The 7670-nt window shown below is 40.5% G+C and overlaps 1 pseudogene; it reads right to left on the reverse strand.

Annotated features, from left to right (window-relative positions):
* Positions 1-1306: 1306 nt before the first annotated feature.
* Positions 1307-3505, reverse strand: LOC125516787 (uncharacterized; annotated as a pseudogene).
* Between the last annotated feature and the right edge of the window lie 4165 nt (positions 3506-7670).

Consider the following 7670-nt stretch of genomic DNA (forward strand, 5'->3'; position numbering starts at 1 on the left):
AACAATATATGACACGAAACCATCGACACCGGAATTACGTCGCACAAAACCTCACAAGAAAATTTCCGACTGAAAACAGTACCATAGTTTGGTGCGTGATGTCGAGCTTGTCGTTGCACCACTTCAGCATGTATGGTCGTGGATGTGGTGTCATGGATAGCTCCAACTTCTCTACCATGTTGATGCCGACCGCGTTGACCGAGCTGTCATGCTCAATCGTCATGGCGCAAATTTTCTCTCCCACTTTACAGTAGGTGTAAAAAAGTTCAACACCATAACCTTTCTCCTCCAACAAAAAGTTGCCGAAGAGCCTCCAGTAGCTCCTTGGTGACGGCGAGCCGGCCGTCTCCTCCGAAGTGCCGTGAGAAACGCCGGTCTCTGATACCACTTGATGTAAAGCGAACCTCGAGACGAGGGTCGGTCCGTTGTTGACCCGATCTTTCACGACACGAAAGTCCATCGCAGCAAGAACTCGTTACGGGTTTATGAAGGAATTCACAAACTCCGACAAAAACGACACAACAACCCCTCGATCTGAAGAAATAACGTGGACAAACTGTAGAGCCTCAGCTTCTCTTACGCATCATGTCGCGGGAACTCACACGCCAGTACAGATTTTTGACAAGGTTTCTCTAAACTCGAATAATGGTCAACGGCCAGAACACACGATGTCTAATTCATATTAACATAACCTAACCATTACATAGACGCCACATGATCTGACTTTATATATAGCTAAGTCCTCCTAATTTTGCGTGACCAACAAACTGGCCACACCACACCTATCTATCTAACTTCTTTAATCTAATTCAAAAGGAAACGATCTGGACATGTCAAACATAATAACTGACTTAACTTAATTTAAGTAAGAATATGACTCTTTTATTTGTGCACCATGTAATTTAGTTTGCTCAGCTTGGTGGCCCCCATCTAGACTCCTTTAAACATAGCAGGTCCCACGTGTTGCATCTCCTATTTGCACTTGCCGACTAGCCATAGTAGGTAGTAACATAGAGTGGTAACATGCATATGTTATTAGTCTATATTACTACCTCCATAGTGGGTAGTAACATAGAGATAGTAACTTGAGGTTTTCATTTATTGTTTTGTGGGATCTATACTAGTACTTCAACTTTGTGATCTATATGTGACATGTATCAATATGAAATTTTGTTTGCCAGTACCCATATATAAATACAAGAACACAAATTCGAACGGACCCATAATAAATAATAAGTGCCAATATAATATAATTAAAATATATAAAACATGTTTAGCAATACATGGATCAAGTCTCGAATATAATCTATCGTCGCCCAAACTTTTTCCATATATGCTCAATCAAATCATTTTTTAGAGCCTTATGCATCGGACGATCATGAATTCTAGCATCTCTTTGAAGTACCTCACAAATATTGGCATGTCACCATGAGTAAATATTGATGGGAAAACATTGATGAGCCTGCTTCCTCATTCAAATCAAGCATATTCCTCGCCTCTTCTTTTTCATCCTCAACTATCATGTTGTGTAGAATGATATGCAGGCTAACATAATATGATGGAGATCGCCCCGGTCATATAAATCGTGTCAGGCGCCGTAAAATAGACCATAGTGCCTGGAGCACACCAAATGCACGTTCCACATCCTTCCTTGCACCTTCTTGATGTTTAGCAAACAACCTCTGTTTTTCTGTTTGAGTCATCGGTATCGACTTCACGAATGCTGCCCACTCTGGGTATATTCCATCTACAAGGTAATAACCAAGTTGATATTCCTTCTCGTTGACATTATAGTTCACTCGAGGAGCTTGCCCTTTCAGTTGCTCAAGGAACAACGTCGACTGATTAAGCACGTTGATGTCGTTGTTGGATCCAGGAACACCAAAAAATGCATGCCATATCCAAAGATCCTGAGAAGCAACATCCTCTAGAATAAGAGTAGGGATGCCCTTATACCCACTGGTGAATTGTCCCTTCCACTCCATGGGACATTTGTCCCAACGCCAGTGCATACAGTCGAGGCTTCCTAACATGCCAGGAAAGGGGCCTTCTCATCCGAAATCTTCTACGAAATACCTTCTTCTGGTAGATAGGATTATCACAGAAATAGTCGCGTACCAATTGCTCAGCAGCTTCTTCACGTGGCCTGTTCACGTAAATCCTCGGACCACTTCTGCTTGATCTTCCTTGAGCATCAAGGCTTTCCTTCACTACTATTGCGATCTCCTTGGCGAATGAGTCTAACATGTCCATCTGGACAAGGGAGTGATCTAGTGTGTAGAGGGAGGAAGGATCGATGATACTTGCTTCAGCTTTATCATCGGAACCATCAGCCGGTTGATTGGTATCCATATTTTGGTGCCCTTGTACAGGATGCTGCACTTGCGAAGGTTGAAAATTATAATTATGCATTGGAGGGAATTGTCCAAAACTTAGCAAGTCGTCAGGTGCAGGGGTGTACATTGGCCTCCTGTTACAAATATCAGAAGTCATGAGCATAGTACAGTAGCAATGAAATTTTGTACAACACCTCATCTCTCTAACAGAAGTATTATAAATATTAAATTATCAAGCGCACTAGACAAATTCATGAGGTATGCAATTGGATTTGGTCAGAAACAGACTTAAACAAGATATTTTTTAGGCTACTGTAAGAGATAGACTTAACACGGAACACATCTATTTTGGTGACCTGGGGTATTTGGACTGTTCGAAATGATTGTATTTGGTCAGGTACATAACTTATTCCTCTTTGTATCAAAGTCTAACATGTAAATACTTATCTTAATAAAACTGCAGTAGGATAATCCTACTGTTTCTGCTATATATGAAGCATAATCAATCCTTTGTTCAAAAAGCATGTCCTAACTAGTGTCTCGATTTGATATATATCACCTGTTCAATGAAGAAAGCAAAAACAAAAGGATGTCAACTGAAGCTCACGGTTTTGGTAATTCAGGCCACACCTACACATGCTGAATCATACTTAGAAATTCGAACTTAGATGTGAGTAAAGACTTGGCAGTACAGAAATTCCCTGAAGACCTACACACGCTCAATCAAGTATTTGAGCTAAAGGAATTGCAATTGGCGAAGATTGAATTAAAAGCAGAAATTTATACTCCCTCCGTTGCTAAATATTTGTCTTTCTAGAGATTTCAACAAGTAACTACATACGAAGCAAAATGAGTGAATCTACACTCTAAAATATGTCTATATACATCCGTATGTGGTAGTCCATTTGAAATCTCTAAAAGACAAATATTTAGGAACGGAGGGAGTACCATGTAGGGTTTGCAGTAGAGGATTCCATGAGAGGGACGTACATGTACGGTGGTGTGGAGGGGCTGGCGGACAAGCTCGTCGGAGCGCTGGGGTAGAAGAGTTGTTGTGGCCAGCGGTTGGCGCACGAGCTTGCCGGGGCGCCAGGGATGTGTTGCTGCGACGGTGAGGTCGCCGATGACCGGACTGGTGCCGCCTCCTTACGGGCACCAAACTTGGCCATGATTCAGGTGGCCTCGCGTCGCCGGCCAGAGCTGTCGCTGGGCGGCGAGACGGAGAGCGGGGCGAGGGAGATGGAGGCGGCAGGGAGGGAGAGGATGGAGGCGGCAGGGAGGGAGAGGATATTTTTTTTCCTATTTGACATATAGTCTAAATTTCTTTCCTTACGTGATATTGCAGTCGGTTTCGTTAGACTATTCCGTCAAATAAAAAATGGATGGACCAAAATACCCCTATGATAGTCCCTGGCCCATATCGAACAAAAAAAATATTCGGATCCCGATCTAGCCGTCCCTCTAGTCTCTGTTGTTTGAGAAAGCTAAGTCCAGTTACAATTTTTTTCAGTGCAAGTTACACGTATATTTAGAGTTATTCCTACATGCATGCACAGACTTGATTGCCCGGTTACTTCACGTACCATGCATGCATACATGCTCGCACACACGTATACTGGCCGATTACGTACATGCATCGGTCTACGTATTTGATCATATAGCTAGCTAACCTTGTAGATGTAGAGGTCCGGAGCAGTTCCCGTTGACGTCTCATTGACTCATACATATATCTAAACGTCCGCGCCTCAGTTCCAAATACCCGTATACCGGCGCCCTGGCCGGTGGTATTATACTTCACCGAATACTCAAATACTTGACTAATGCATGCATGCACCAGTGTAGTCTGGGCTGGCTGTAGTGTGTTAAATATGGTTGAGTTCTGCTATGTACATGCACGTATACAAATACCCGCTACGGAGCTTGTAGACGGGATTTCATTTCTCTATATTTCTGGGCTGGCCATGAAAGCTATGAGAAGTAACATACATAGCCTTTGGATTTATATAATTTCCATTTTATCTTTCTTTATGCACTTTCTCTGATAATCTCTTATGTACTTCTTGGCAATGTTTCCTTCGACCTCGTTAATTATGTTAAATGGGAAATGTTTTTCTTGGGAACTTGGTAGTACGTATTTACATTGTAATATCTTGCTCAATCCCGTGTAGATCCATAAGCATGCTATTTTTTTATGCTCCAATCATATAACTTCACAAAGTTCTCTGATAAGACAATGGGAGTCATTAGATTTAATAATCACATTCTCCCTACTTCAAACCATAAGAAATCATAAGTGTGTCTACACAGACTATTAGATGTTACAGTATTCAAATGTAAAGAAAAGATGTAGTAATATTCAAATATATATTTATATAAATCTCCTGATATTCAATTTTTTTGAAAAGTTTACAAAGTTTTGAAAACTATTTCATATTCTTAACATCCACGTGTTCCTCAAAATAGCTAGCCCGTGCATGTGCACGGGTTGATGACTAGTGTAACATAACTGTAGATATTGTCATGTACAGATGTTTGGTCACCTTATGCACAAGGGATAAAAGGGTCTTTTCACGTCTGTCTTTAACACCGTTAGTGAACAAAATGCACTAGAGTGTCATATTGGGAAAGAAATTTAGAGCAGATGTCAAACAGGGAAGAAAAATTTCTTCAGGGCCAAATAGGAAACCATATTTTAAGATAGTGTCAAATAAGGAATTCTCTCATTTTCCTTCGCGAGGGGGACGCCGCAGTGGATTGATTTGCATTAAAAAATTGTGGGACCAAGCACGAAGTTAGGGTAACCAGTTATGTTACTGCTATACTCTCTCTCCTCATTAAATCATTGCCACGTATGCAAATCTGCAGAGTTGGACTCTATGTTACTGCTGAAATTACTACCCACTATAGCTAGTCTGATATTTCTTGAGCGGCAAGAATAAAAACAGCAGGCTAAGCTTGACCCTGACTCTGTCCTTTTTAAATGGATCTAATCTCTTCGTACAGTTCGAGACACCAATATCCTTTACGTGTGCACATATACGCTTGTTGCATGCATACGTACAACATCAAGTAGTACTTGTGGTGGACGTGGCCTTCCAAAACAAATATTAGCTTCTACTCCCTCCGTTCCTAAATATTTGTCTTTCTAAACATTTCAAATGACTACTACATACGGATATATGTAGGCATATTTTAGAGTGTAGGTTCATTCATTTTGCTTCGTATGTAGTCATTTGTTGAAATGCCTGGAAAGATAAATATTTAGGAACGGAGGGAGTATGGTGTACTCTTTCCTTCTTGCATTATATGATTGCATACAATTTGACAGCGGTTGCGGCAAGAGCTCGTCGACGCGCATCCGGCGAGGTGGAGGGAAGAGGGTCGAGAGAGGTCGTAGATTGGGTGCTAGTTGGGTCAGGCTGTATAGCTAATTTGGGCCATGGATCGGCAACGTTTGTTCTACGAAAAAGCATAGATAATTAAAGTATATATATACCTCACAAAAAAAATTAAAGTATATATATGTATTAAATGGTTCATACAACTAAATATTTTTTATACTTATTAGATATATTTAGAGTATCACAAAAAAAATAGAGAAGAAACCAAATATACTTGGTTTATGTTGGTTTGGTTGCATGTTTTTATTTTCTGTTGGACAATTTTCCATAGCCTATATAAATGATTTAAGAAATTTTAGATGACTGCTTATTTATATATGAACATTATAGTTGGTTGTTTTCCCTGAGAGAAATGCAACATCTTTTTTTAATAATATGAAAAAGGGTTTTCTTTCTTACAAAATAAAACAATTGTGTTAATTTCACTTCTATTTTTATTATATATGTTTATATGATGCAGTATAAAATACCGTTTATATTTCATCAAAGATAGAAAGTGATGGGTTTCAACATATGCATTGATGTAACGATGACAGACCGAACTAAAACACCACAAGAAGAGGTGCATATAGCTAACCATTCTTTGTATGTATGTTATAGATGATAATACAAATGGTGTACTTTTATATATTCTTTTTAGAATATAGGAGACGTAGATATGGATTTTGGAGATGCACAAAAGGAATCCATCGACAAGGGTCCGAAGCGACGTCGCTGAAAGGGGCCGAAAATTCACCGAGTTTTTTACAACATAATGATGTGAAAGCGGTGATATCTCATAACAAACCAAAAAAGGATGCCAATCTAAATGTTATCTGCCAGGACCGGATTTTCGGGATATTAATTTCCCAAAAGCGGCCCTTGTGCTCACCAGCCCCAGGATTACTGTTAGCTGATGAGACATCAACTTGTTACAGAAACTCCAAGCAAAATACAAAATATGAAGTGCAAGACCATTTTGGCCTATGGGTACAACAATTGGTCTCTAGTGGTTGATGGCGGAAGCGGTTTGCGGATCATCAGCGTCTATGGGACTCCATTTCCCACAGGAACAGCTGACCAGGATAACTCCTATCTTCGCGAGGCTGCTATCACCATTACGTAGGTTCCGGGGCTGTCATCGCAACGCTCCTTTCCACGCAAGAAATCTGGCCAAGACAATAGCCAGGGACAAGCCAGTGAGTACTTTGAATGTACTCACAAACATTAAGAACACAGGTATAATATAGCCATTGATAATCATGTTTTGAAATATTCCATGATCACTTCGTCAGTTATGAAATAAGGTTCATGATGCACACAAGCAGATCATTCAAATAAAACATGAGTAAACAATCAGGGAGTAGAAATGAAAAGCACCGATCGGGTGTCTGAAGCGACGCCTCGAAAGGATAATAATATGAAGCGTGCCTCAGTCGGTCGTCTGTGCGACACCACATAAAGGGCTTATAAGTAAATGAAATAACAAGCATGCCACAGTCGGGCGTCTGTGCGACACCACATAAAGGGCTTATAAGTAAATGAAATGACAAGCATGCCACAGTCGGGCGTCTGAGCGACACCACATAAAGGGCTTATAAGTAAATGAAATAACAAGCATGCCATAGTCGGGCGTCTGTGCGACACCACATAAAGGGCTTATAAGTAAATGAAATGACAAGCATGCCACAGTCGGGCGTCTGAGCGACACCACATAAAGGGCTTATATAAGAATAATCACGGTGAATATCCAGGAGGTAGAACCGTCTCAGGGATACTCAATAATTCAAATAACATAAATGGTTAGTCCATAATAATAATAATCATAATCATCATACGTCACCGGTCATAATCAATGTTCTCGTTTAGTAGTTTTTCCTCCGAAGACCGACACTAAGACCGACACTTGACCCATCCCAGACTGTAGTCCTTAACCATGGACACGGCTATTCGA

Source organism: Triticum urartu, chromosome 6A (genome assembly GCF_056163025.1).
Source record: "Triticum urartu cultivar PI428250 chromosome 6A, HENAU_Tu73, whole genome shotgun sequence".
Lineage (NCBI taxonomy): Eukaryota > Viridiplantae > Streptophyta > Magnoliopsida > Poales > Poaceae > Triticum > Triticum urartu.